Genomic DNA, 14,212 nt, shown 5'->3' with positions numbered 1-14,212 from the left:
TTGTCTTTTTTTTAAATGACACCTATTCAAGTTAAGATGAAATTGCCTGAAAATCTCAAAATCAAATTAGTCAATGATTTTCTCTTTAAAATGCATTACATCATTTGCATACCAAATAATGCTTATCTCTGTAAGACAGATAAAGTTTGGGTAAACATAGAATTTGTCCCACTTGAACTCCACAAATGAGGATAGATAGAAAGGGAGAGAAAGAGAGAGAGAGAGAGAGAGCGAGAGAGAGAGAGAACAGAATAGCATACAAGCACAATAAAAAAGTGTAGTACAAAGCATTCCATGGGACAACTTATGGTGAGGCTTGTTATTGAAGACTTCTTTAAAGGAGTGTCATTAATATTGACCTTAAAATGAAGGGTAAGAATTCAGCCAATAAGAGAGCGTGGTAGCACATTGAATGATAAAAACAGAATGAGGCAAAGCATGTTGGCTGGAAAACTAGGACATGTTCAAGGGCCTAAGATGCATTTGGCTAGAGCCTAGAGTTGATGGAGCCAAATCATCAGATAAAACTGGAAAGACAGAGTGTTACATGATTGTTAGAGATTTTAAATGCAAGGAACGTGTTTGTAGAGAATAAGAAGTCATTGAAAGCTACTTGGCCAAATCTATGAGATTATTTGGACAGTGGTTTAGAGTATATACTCAGAACAACTATGCTGGTTAACTGCCCAATCTATAATTTCATTAGTATAATGAATGCCCAGGGATGGGGACTCTCTACACCAAAGCAGATCTGTATGTGTTTTTTAGTTTATATTTTTAGAGATTTTTCTAGGGAAAGAAATAAAGTTGTTATCTGGGGGTAAAGATCCTAGCCTGGGGTCAATTAAACCAGACCTGAAATCATGACTTTCTGACCTCAAAGCACAATTTCTATGTACTTTGCCATGTTGTCTCTGAGAAATAAAAGAAACCAAAACCAAAACCAATGGAACAATAACAAAATATACTTCAAAAAATATAGTGAGGTCTCAATTAATGTGAAACTCATTGTCCTGAAATGGTTACTGATATTATTCAACTTTGAACTATTTGAAGTTATGATTATATAAAATTTGGTAATTGGTTCCAGCCCTACAGAAACATGTATTACAATTTTAAATAATGCTACGATTTTAGAGATGTTATTGTAGATATGAAATCTTCAATGAAATAACAATCATTAAAACAAAATATTGCTTTTTTAACATTGAATTACTATGAGATACATAACTATAAATTAAACATTTCTGCATTCATTAGCTTCATCTTTATGCAAATTACTACAAATCATTTCATCTATTTTGTAAAGAAATACAATAGCTTAATATTGTATCAATATGCTTGTCACATTGGTTTATTTTTCCTAATATTATTCTTATTAAGAACATGCATTAGTAAGGAAATAACTTGATGGGAAAAAATAATTTTCAGTAAAATTCTTATAGTAATACATATTTTATCTATCTATATATCTGGATAATTCACATGTTAGAAATTGCTATTCAAGGTGAATTCTAATAGTTCAGAGAATTATAAGAAATATTTCTCATTCACAATTTTAGTCATTTGGCTCTCATCTTAATAGATGATGAAATTAGGGAATATGATGTAATATTACAATCATGGAAGGAAAATCATTTTAAAATACCCTTTGGGGAACTACCTTAATAAATTTCCACTGGATGTCCCATATTTTATGGTAGCAATCTGAGATCTCATAATCCTAATGATTATGAGCCAGTATTTCCAGCTTATCACAGTTCTTCAGCTAAAAATCTAAACAAATCTTAAGGGAAATATTTCCAATAAGCAGATTTTTAAGACCAAAATTTGTAAATTATAGTTATCAGTTGTTCCACAAAGCGGATATTGCATGCACACACATGCATGCACACACATACACACAAAGGAATCTTTAAAGTATAATCACATCAGAGAAGCTCTATCTGTCCCAATCTCTGTCATCTTCTTATTTCTTTCACTTTTACTATCTTACTTTTAACTTTTATTACCTCTCAAGAGGGATATTGTAATAACTTTCTGATAGAACTCTTTGCTCCCAATCTCTCTTTGCTCTATTCTAGAGACTGTAGAGAGATTGTCTTAATGCTTGTGTCTGATAACATACTTCCTTTCCTTAAAAATATCTATTATTTTTCATTGTCTACTAGAGAAAAAAAAATCCTGACATGCCATTGGAGGTCTTCCATAATTTCACCCTATTTTCCCTTTCTAACTTTATCTCAGTAAGCCAGCCAGTCAATAAGTATTTATTATGTACTTAACATATAATTGCCATTATGATGAATGCTAATCTTAAAAGAAAGGCAAGAATTAAGTTAAATTTTGAAAATCCCCACTCTCAAGGAGTTCAGAGTCTAATCATGGAGACAATATTCCAATAGCTACATGCAAATAGAGTATAAATGAGATAATCAACAGAAGAAAAGCACTAAATGTCTCTGAAAAAGATCTCTTACATGTAATCACCAGAAGATAAGCTTTAGAGAAGGTTTCAGCTCTTATTTGTCTTTTAAATCACCAAGTATAAAGCATTATGAATTAAACATAAATGCTTAACTTATCAACTTATTTCAGTAATATAGATCTGTATCCCATATACTACTCAAAAGACTAACTTATAGCAAAGGATTTTTCAGACAGTCACAAATTTCAGTAAAACATAGGAAGATGTAGGAAGATAAAATGGATGAAAAAGGGAAGAAGAAAAAAGGAAGAAGAAGAAGAAAAGAATGACTCCTGTTATCAAGGAGCTCACAATATAAAAAGGAATAAGACAAATACATATATAGATAGCAGTAAGCTAAATAAATACAGAATGAATAGGAAATAATTAACAGGGAATTAAATCTAATTAAAGGGATTTAGAAAAGACTTCTTGTAAAAGAAGGGATTTTAGTTAGGACTTGAAGAGAGACAAGGAAGTCAGCAGGCAGAGATGAAGAAGGAGAATATCCTAGGCATGGAGAATGCTAGCCAATGCTGAGATATGGAGTGTTTTGTCCTTAAAACAGCAAAGAGGCCACTTTCAGTGGAACAAATAGTTCGCATCAGACCTGAACTTTAGGAAAATCACCCATAATGGTTGAATGTGATGGCTTGAAGTGATGAGAGACTTAAGGCATGAGGACCAAACAGCAGGCAGTTTCAAGAATCTGTATGTGAGGTAAAGTGGCAAAGGAGGAAAAAATATTAAAAATGTAAAATTGACAAGACTTAACAAAATATTGACTTGAGGATGATATCTAGGGCTGATGGATAGTGTTATCCTCTTCAGTAAGCAGAGGATGGGGTATATGAGATGTTCATTGAGCACTAGCACTTTTGGTGTGAGGCCCTTGTTGAGCTCTCCAGAATTGTTCATCTACCTTTGGTGTTTACCTTTACCCAACTCTCCCCTGTGGTTCTAAAAAGCTGTGCCTTGTACAGCTATCATACCCTGGTAAAACATCTCAAAACATGAACTAAATCAGTTTAAGGATGACTGCCAGGCCTCAAATCTGTTGGTATATTAGGAGAATGTCTATCCCAAGTATGTGGAAATTTCTCCAAACAGACTGGATGGATGAGAACAATTTGTTGCAATGGACATGAAGACAGCTGAAGCAGGTTCTGCGGAGTGCTTAGAATTCTGTCATACTTTGGAACTTGAAAGGCCATCCACTACATCCCAGGATATCATCAGTTATTCTGACTTTAGTGTTGTCCCTAGATTTCAATAATTCTGGAAGAGAAAGTGAGGTTAACAATTTTGTGCAGCTCTACTTCACTTAAATCCATTTCAAGTACAAATCAAGATATCACATCATTATGTCACTGGATCTCTTTGAAAAGGAATTATGAACAACAAAATGGGAAGCTGAAGGGAAAAGATAATGTGTTCTTTTTTATACATGTGGGGCTTAAGATATTTACTGGACATTCAGCTCAAAGTATCTGAAAGGCAGTCGGAGATGCAAGGTTGAAAATCAGTAGGGAGGTTCGGGCAGAATAGATTGTTTTGAGACTCATCAGCATAGAGACAATACTAAAGTCCATGTGAGTTGAGGACATCATTAATTAAGTAGCGAAGAAGGGAAGAGGGACCTCAGTTTTGCCATTCTGACAAGGAAGGTTGAGCTGCATGACTTTTTATCTTCTTTTCATCTTTAGTTCCATTATCCTAACATAAAAAGACTTGTATGACATCAAAATAAAGCCAAAAAGAACAATATATATGACAGCAACAATGCAAAGAAATACAATGTGTAGATGTAATAAAATTCTGTCCAAATATAACACCTAATGCTGAATTACATACATCTTATTCCTTGGGATAATCATTTTCTTTTGGGGAGGGAGTTATAAGGATTTTTATATACATCTTGAAAAAGATCTGAGATTTCAAAACAAAATCTATTAATATTTTAAATTTTAAGATTTAGGATGTGAGATTATTTGACTGACAGTTTTTTTTTCCCTTTTCAGAGTAAAGTCCAAGATGTAAGACTCCACTGATAACTTCTCAAGATATTTTTGGCAGGAACATGAACTTGTTCTGAAATAAGTTCTTTGAAACAAGTCAACAAACCAATCAAGTAGGCTCTAGAATATTTTGTCCTGTTCCTTTTTTGAAACTTTTTAAACTTGTGAATATTTGAAACAATTAAAATACATGCAGAATTAATTGGTAAATGGTACTTTCTGAACCACTATTTTGAAATTTAAAGTGAATTTATTTGGGGCTACTTTTGGTTCATTGCTGATCATTTAAAATTACAACTAAGCTGTTTTTTTTTTCCACTCCTCTAGCCTCTCTAAGAAGATCAAATAGCCTAGTTTTTTTTTTTTTTAATTATCTACTTGTTCAAGGAAGTAATTGCAAGCAGCTTAAAACAAAAAATAAAAATGATGATTACCAGATAGCACCTGATTATCAGTCGGTGTCTGGTATCAGAATACTTATACAAAAGAAAGATTCTAGGTGAGTCCAGTCTTTTCTGCTCATTCTAAAAGTAGGCCTTAACATAAGTTTGTTTTTTAAAGATTTTACAGGTAAATGCCAGCTCCATTATGTGGTTACCAAGAGATTTCACATAGCATACAGCTACAGTCCAAGCCTATACAAACATCCCATTCATTTCTATTTAAATGGAGAATTCAAAACAGCATTCACAGTGTTGACTAAAAAGAACAACTCACAATACTTAAAAAGAAAAAAAGAAAAAGAAAAAAGGCCTTTCTGACCTCCAGAAACATATGTGCTTCTTGACATATTTTGTAGCTTTTGAATCTTCTGGGATATATACTTTGTCTCCACAAGCAAAGAAATAAGATTGCAAGGAACCTTTTTCTCTTCCTCTATAAAGGTAACTACTTCACTATGTTTTCCCCTTTGATAAATAGAAGTGCCATGCTATGTCCAATGAAGATTATCCTGTTTTAAGGGCCTAGCTATCTGAACCTTTGAAAATCTAATCACATGTATATGGAGAAATTATTATGGCTGTTTTCAGGAACTAAAACAGCTAAAAATGTTTCAGAAAAAACTAGTATATTCAATCTTGAATTCTATCTACTAAATTAATATGCAACTATATAGCTTAGTGTTGATCCTGGAGTGTGAAAGACCTGAGTTAACAAATCTGACCTCATATACTTACTAGCTGACTAAATCATTTAACCTACTGGAGAAAGAAATCATAAACTATTATCTTTTCCAAACAAAAAGCTCTTAAAGAGTCATGAAGAATCAGATACAAGTGACCAAGAACCATAATCTAAACTCATTGAGTTCCTTAATACCATTTTATAGGAGGATTGAGTTATTACCAAGACATCTTGGTAAAGTCTAATGATATTAGTTCTGCAAATTAATTCATAAATAAATTGAAGCTGTGTGCCTGTGATTTTGCAGAGCTCTCCCTCACTTAAGTTAATTCATTTACAAGTTATTACATCACCTTCCTGATGCCAAGGTCCTCTTTGAGAGTGAAGAACGAACAACAATGAACTTTAAAACATTAGGTGTTTTACTGCCCATTCAATAATAATAGTAACACTAATAATAACATTTATCTAGTATTTTAAAGTTTTCAAAGTGCTTTATAAATATTTGATTTTTGTTTGATTCTCAAAACACATCCTCTATGTGAAAAAATGATATTTTTATACTCATTTTTCAGTTAGGGAAAATAAACCAAATAGAAGATGCTTACTCAAAGTCATGCAACAATTTCCCAAAATTGTAGTGAAGATAGTATTTTGCAGGCCTTTAATGTCCTGTGTCAACTTGAGTTTTTCTGAAAGGAATGACTATTTCTTTTTGTTAACAATAACTCTGATTCTACCGATTTGTTATTTAGTATAAGGAAAAACAATTAAAATGATACATGACTAGTGAATATAAAATATTGTTACTAAAATTTTAATATCAAATGCTACTTGTCATTAATAAATAATTTATTAGATGCATACAATTAATAGTTAATTAACTATGGGGCTGCCTGTCAGAAAGTTCCTGATTCTGACACTTATTATCTGTATGATTATGGACAAGTCACATATGTATCAAGTATCCCATACTTACCCCTGACATAATTTATAGGAGAATTTTGATGTACTTGATAAAGAGATTTCCTTAAATGCCACAATGTTTCAGAATCTTAGTCTATTCCTACATTTCCCCAGACCTCACCCTCTTCCTGTTATCCAAAATTGTTTTGCACACAGCAGGGAGATGATAGATATCTGTTCAGTTAATTTGCATCACAAAGAACACCTATGGCATAGTCAAAGAATTTCAACATTAAAGCTAAAAATATGTGCACAATGCTAAAACGTATCAATATAGAAGAAGAGTTAAGTTAAATAAAATTTTGTGACATCACCTCACCAAAAAGATCACAGAATTATACATTTAGAATTCAAAGGGAACTCAGAGATTATCTTTTCTAAGTCTTTCATTTGAGAATGGAAGAAATGAGGCTGAGAAATCATTATATGTATCCATGGTCAAAGAGCTCATGAAGAGCAAGGTTATAATTTCAACTCATAACCTCTGACCCCAAATCCTGGGATCTTTCATATGAATCACTGTTTGTCAATTTCAGATCCATAAGGTTCACACTTATAGAAGTAGAAACCTTTTAATTTTATCTATAAAGAAACTGAGTCCCCTTACTAATTCCAAAGTTAACCTAAACAAAGTAAATCTCCCAAAGTTAAATGATTTACCTCAGGCCACACAGATAGTAAATTACATGTCTAAATTCAAACGGGGTCTTCTGACTCAAAATCTACCACTTTTCTTACCACCTGTCCCTTACATACAAACACACATCATATATCTGATTTTTTTTTTGGACTTTGTATGACTACAGGAAATTATTAAATATGACATATTTGAACAATTAATTTTCATCTGGAATCAAGGATTTTGTGGTGGTGGTGGTGATTGTAGGCAATTTGGGGAAGTGGGAGTAAATTATATATCTTTATGGTACAATGATGCTTATTTAGATCTTACTGATATTCTCTAGCTTACTCTGTTATTCCTAGCACACTATTTATGAAGAAACAAGATAAAAGACTCAATGATTTGTCTTTAAAAAGAAAATATAAAGGGTTTTAGTAGGTTAGAAGGAAAACATTGTTTTAACTTTGTTTTACTGAAAATGTTGAAAGTCAACTAGGAAATCCTTAAAGAAAAACTAAATTTGTTTATGGGAGCATATCTTCAATCTGATAACCATCAAAAAAAAATCTTAGAACTGAAAAACTGTAGATTTTAATGGAAAAAATGTGAAAGTATATTTCCAATTTATCTGGCATAGTGAAAATTATAGCCAGCATAGTATATTTATACAAAAATCTCCAAAATAATATAATTTAAATAATAAGACCCTGCTTTTTCAAGGAAAAAAAAGAAAGCAAAGTTACAGATTTATATGACTTGAAAGTTGCACCAATGGTACCTTAATATCCATTTATTTAGGGCAAGGGATGTATGGAAGGGAATCCCCACTGTTAAAGTCAGTCATTCAATAAGCACTTATTAAGTGCAGATAGTAAAACAGTCCAGTATCTTTGCTAAGAAAACAACAAATGGGATCATGAAGAGACAGATGCAATTGGAAGATGACTCGACAACCACAATTGTAACAATACCTTCAGGGCATAATGCTAAGGAGTTAGGATACAAAAAATGGAACTACACAGTCTCTGGCTTTGGGGATCTCACAAAATAGTGCTGACCATTATCTGCTCTATAATCTCTGAGGTAAGGAAATAAGTATCTCTCAAAGTATCTATTTTTACTTTTAAATAACTCATCGTTAGGGACAGGTTTTTGTTTGTTTTTTGCTTTTTTTTCCCCTGGCAATAACCCTAAATTTTCATCTTTCAAACTTTGACCCATTGCTCTTACTTTGGCCTTATAGGATTAAACATTACAAATACACACAGTGGTTTTCATCAAAGAACTTACATTTGAATGAGAAAAAATAATATATAAAGGGGATATGGAAGTCAAGTTCAAGGAAAGATAAGGGAAATATCACCTGAAATTGCATATATGAAGTTTGTTTCCACTGGAGGTAGAATTAAGGATAATAAAGATGATGCCTGGAGTGGCAATAACATATTGTTATCATGTCAACAAAAAGTTGCCAGAGCACTGAGCCTGAGAATCATCTGCAATTACTTCTCTTTTTTCTCTGCCTTTTACTGGTTGATAATTTTTGGGACTAAGATATTATTTTTTTTTTGGGGGGAGGGGACAAAAAGCTCCTTCTCTTTTAGAGTATCCAAATCTTTTCAGGAAGAATCTCAAATCTCATTTAAGCTTGAATTGTAATTATTTAAATTTTTATTTAATTATTAATTATAATTAAATTTCATTTAATTATTAATTACTAATGATGAGTAATAGTTAAATATTCAAATCTTTCCTTTCCTTTTTTACCTATGAAACACTTTTCCAATCACTAAAACTGGATTAAAATCCTTGCTGTCCTATTTGTTATCTGTGTGACTTTGTCTGAGATAAACTATAGATCTCAGTTTACATACATATATAGGTGGATGGATGCATGTATGCATGAATGAATGTATATATGTGAATGAATGCTTGGATTAAGGAAATTTTAATTCCAAATTTTGTCATTCTATAAAAGAAAACTTATTGGGGGCCTTCTGTTCATTTCATAATAAAAATCTCTTCATTTTGTGTGCAACATTTATAGCAAACATACATTAATACTATTTCATAACTCATCATTTTCTACTTTAAAAAAGATATAGGACAGAAGGGAAGGCAATAAATACAATTTTTATGATTAAACTCTCTAAGAACCGGGAATATTCTCCAAGGTGAGATGTGGTGGTTTTTATGGATGAAAACATAGAATTCTGGGCAAACTTGGGAGATGCCCCTTTATGTATTTTGGTAGCATGACTAGCCTATCCTATCTATGAATGAAACAGTAAATTTACAGCAAGGTATTCATATTTTCTTGCCTGATTATACTCATGATGAAAGTTATGAATTTTAGATGTCTTTGTGAGATCAGAGTATAATCTAAGACTAGGAATTATTGTGCAAAAAAAAAAAAAAAAACAAAACCAGACCTTTTTGCAATATTCTAAAATGAACTGAACTTTTACTAGCAGGTACTAGCACAAAGCCAGGGAGCTTGCATAATATGGTTTATACACCTATTCCTTAGTCAAAATTCCTGTGATCATTTGTTGGTATCACAGATTACTACATAGGTTGGTCATCTATCATACCCTATATATCATCTTTGTCATTTCCATCATTGTATAAGTTTATTTAGATCTTTTATTAAACTAGTGCTAAAGCAGGGAACAGGAAGAACACAAAGGGATGAAAATTTGGACCAAATATTTTTTAAAGATAGAATTTTAAAGTAGTTAACAATACCTTATATAGCTAAGAATACCTATATGAAAATCTAAATAAATGGTGTATTTTCCTGTGATATCAAAAAGCACAAAAATACATATTAAGCTTATAATTAAACATTTTATTAACTGCCAGGGTATTGATTTATAACTTTCATTAAGCTATATAATAACTAAAAAATCAATAGAGCAGAGAATAAACACTTGGGTCCTGGTAATTGTGTAGTAAAATAATTGATGAGTTCAATGTAGGATGATGTATATATGCTTGTAAAAGGACAAAGTCATAGGTTAGAATAAGAGGAATGAGTTGCACAAATAAAAGGGATATCCATATTATGTGATACCAGATACACTGGAGTAATGAAATGCTTGACTATCATCTTTTAGTCTATATCTTAATATTAGGATTTAATACTCAATGAAATGTTATGATTGTGTTTTTATGTAATAATCAATTTCTTTAAAAGTTAAATTATTTAGGAGATGCCATAAGTTATTTTTTAAAAAGGAAAGAGGAACATCTTGAACATCTTCCTATGAAGCCATGCATAATATATATTGAAATGAATAAGTCAATAACATAGGTATAAAATATGGACTCAGGAATAATCAAGGGGTGTAAACCATCTGCTTTTATTTTGTATTACTCCTTTTTTTAGTAAATATTTTAATTACTGTACATAATACATATTAATTGAATGAAATCTTTATGATTCAGTAAATTAACTTCGTAGATGAACTTGTAACATAATGCAGTTCTATAGAGAACCTCCAGCATATGATTTGAAATTTATTAAAATATTAGCAGTTCTGCTAATATTGGGTTACTCTTTAAGAGAGGAATGATAAGAATTGTTCTAATATCTAAGAATCTATAATTTCTTGGTGTGAATATTCTTTTCACAGACACAGATCATAACTCCTCTACAATGTTGGAGATGATCTTAAAGAATTATCTTGATTAAAAAAAAATTCAAAGCCTTTGGCCAACATAATGTGAGCATATTCAAATTAATTAATCTGGCCCTTAGACAAAAGACACCAAATCCAGGCTTGGTAGATTAAGTCAGAGGTTGTATTCTGCTAACAGACTTAAAGAACTTATAGCTATCTACTTGCAATGATGCGAAATCAGAGTAAGACTTTATTGGTTCAACTCCTAACAATGAGATAGTATTTTACAATTTACAAAATGATTTGTCAAAGTTATATAATTTACCCATGAGATAGGAAAATATTATTAAATAACATCTTCCATCCTAGAAAATTCAATTTTAATGAAGTAAGTGACATGCCAAGTGACAAAGCTAGTAAATAAGAGGCCTAATAAGTAGAAGGGCCAGTTGGAATTGGCTAATGTCTCAAACCCATTAAAATTATCATTCTCAGTATTTACATCTTGTTAGTGATTTCACTAATTCTGATCACCCATTGCCATGACAGTTTCATATGTTTAAAAATATATGACACTGTTGCAATGTTCCAAATGTCACAAAGGATTTTTTCTTGTGGTCTTAAGACTTTTGAAGGCAGTTTACATTCATCAACCAGTCAATCTATGTGTCCTCTGCAAGGTATAAAAATGAGATCAAATGTATTCACAGCTCTTTACAGAATGTAAAGTGCTACATTAACGTGTTATTATTAGTACAGTGGTACCTCAGTACTCATCATTTATTGGTTTCAGAAGGGATCATCTTCAGCTTGTCCATCCAGCCTCCTCCCTTCTTGATCCTACTCATTTCTAAGAAGAGTGTTGACTTTTATACTCTCTGGAGGCAGAATCATTGGTTCCACACTCTCCATTGCTAGACTACCAACTAAAGTTTGGTTTGCCAGGAGTTGTGGGTCTTCTTCTGCTGCCTCCATTTCCACTTTCATTTCCTCCTGGGCTTCCATTACTGTGACCCAAACTACTCCTGTTCCTCCTGCTTCTCCTGCTGAGCTGGCCCATTCCAGTGTAACTGTTTCTGACCTTAAAGACCATATGTTGCAGCTTCATCAATCTCCAAGAATAGCTCTGTTGCCTACCAAGACATTATGGGCTCTATCCTAATAGTCTTATACAATGTCCCATTCACTGGGAAAAAGATGTCAATGGTCGAGGGCAACAGCACTGGTGGCAGGAGCTGGGAAATATGCCTATCGAATTTCACATCCCTAATGCTGAACCAAAAAAATAATCAAGTGCAACATATCCTGAGCAAGCTTTAAATGCTGACAGAAGCATTTATTTTTACTTGTCAAAATGAAGCAAATATCAAATTCGATGAATTTCAAAGTGGACGACTGCTAAGTTATCATTGTAGTATGAATTTTGATTTGTTTCTTTATTGCCTCCAAGAATGACACTTTAATGGAAAACTTCTATCCCAATAGTATTAAAATGAAAAAGGGTTGGGAGGGCCAGTCAAAACAGAGTATTTATGATATATCTATATCTATCTTTCTATATTTATTTATTTATTTATTTTCAGTTGATTGTGGAAGGCTAAAACAAATATGTGTATGTACATAATAATAAAAAAAATCACCCAATATATTTGCTCTGACCACTGAGAATTTTCTTCACTCTAATTAAGGTTCTGGTGCATATCTTATCAGAAAGGTTAACAAATGATTACCTCTGCTATTTGGCTTTGATAAATCTCCTAGGATAACTCACTTAGGAAACAAAGCCAGCATAGAGAATATTAATGCTTTTACCTTTGACACTGATAAAAACCAAATAGATATAATCACAGAGAAGCCATAACTTGCATAATAATAACTAAGAGTTGACAGCATATATATAAGGTACACTGTGTTTTGGGAAATGGCACTGAATGAAGCAGCAGGTATTCACAGAAGTGTCTACAAAATGCCCAGCCCATAGCAGTGCTATGTGTTCCATGTGTGACTAGAAAAGAAAAGAAGAATGAATAGAGAGCTTAAGCAAACTGAAAAATTATAGAACTTGTCAAGATTAAAATTATCTATTTAAGTAGATTAAATTAAATAAAGTTTAATTAAAATAAATAAAGTTAGATTTAGTTATGGTGCTTTATATCACATCAAAATAATTTAATTTTAAGAAGATATTTACCAAATAAAATTAGAACGAAAAACAAGTATTTTTTTTTAAAGTGTGGAGGATAGCTAGACTATTTTTCTCTTGGTTAATAAAGCAGCTCTGGAATTCCAGGCCAAAAAACTTATTGATTTAGTGTGAGCTTTTTGTTGCAGAAATAGAGAAGGCTTTCTCAGTGCTTCTCCTGCGGCTTCTGCCTACCCTGGAAATTGGAAACATAGGTAGTTACTTCTTCTTGGGTGGAGTCAAAATGATGTACTAGAGAAGCACTCCTAACATTTGCCTCCAAACACAGTTAATAATTCCTCAAATCAAATTCTGGACAAAAATTCAGAGAAATAAATTATTCCACCTATGATAACATATATGGTTGAAAACCATGGTACATTTCCCCATTCTAGAAGGACAAAAGCCTTCTATGAAACTTGTACACGCTGGTGAATGTGCAAAATTAATTGAGAAATTTAAGGAAAAATCCAAGAGCATGAAAATTTATGGAACTTAACATCTTTGCTACACTATTTAATGTAGAACCAGCTGATGGGTCTGATAATCTATAACATGAAATCATTCATCTGTAAAGTAACTGTGCGTTGAAAGCTAAGCAAACAACCTCTCACTGTTTCAGTTCTATTAATGTTATATAACCAATGATGAACTCCCCACTTTGTGGAGACATGCATTAAAATGTGAATTTGTGTTTGGAACAACTTACTGCTGTAAGCAGTTCTTTTTAAAAAACTAATATTCACAAGGGGGATAGGAAATGAAAAGCATAACCTAGGGTAAATAAGATGGCAGGAAAGACAGAATTAGTTATTTTAACTGTGAATGTGAATGGCATGAACTCACCCATAAAATAGAAGTGGGTAGCAGACTGGCTTAAAAGCCAGAATCCTATAATATGTCATTTACAAGAAGCACATTTAAAGCACAGTGATACATACAGAGTGAAAGTAAATAGAATATATCATGTTTCAAGTGAAGGAAAAAAGAGCAAGGGTAGCAATCCTGATCTCAGATCAAGTAAAAGCAAAGATAGATCTAATTTAAAAAGATAAGGAAGAAAACTATGTCTACTAAAGGGTACCATAGATAATGAAGCAACACCAATACTAAATATATATGCACCAAGTGGTATAGCATGGAAATTCCTAGAGGAGAAATTAAGAGAGATGTAAGAAGAAATAAACAGCAAAACTATACAAATGG

General features: G+C 32.2%; 1 protein-coding gene across 1 annotated transcript in view; it reads right to left on the bottom strand.

Moving 5' to 3' along the window:
* Positions 1 to 14,212, bottom strand: part of LOC116419731 (polypeptide N-acetylgalactosaminyltransferase-like 6) — a 717,446-nt gene that overhangs the window by 337,078 nt on the left and 366,156 nt on the right. The gene's annotated exons all lie outside the window — the stretch shown is intronic.

This window comes from Sarcophilus harrisii, chromosome 6 (assembly GCF_902635505.1).
Source record: "Sarcophilus harrisii chromosome 6, mSarHar1.11, whole genome shotgun sequence".
NCBI classification, from domain to species: domain Eukaryota; kingdom Metazoa; phylum Chordata; class Mammalia; order Dasyuromorphia; family Dasyuridae; genus Sarcophilus; species Sarcophilus harrisii.
The sequence above is the reverse complement of the archived record's forward strand: the minus strand, read 5'-3'. Positions and strand labels throughout refer to the sequence as shown.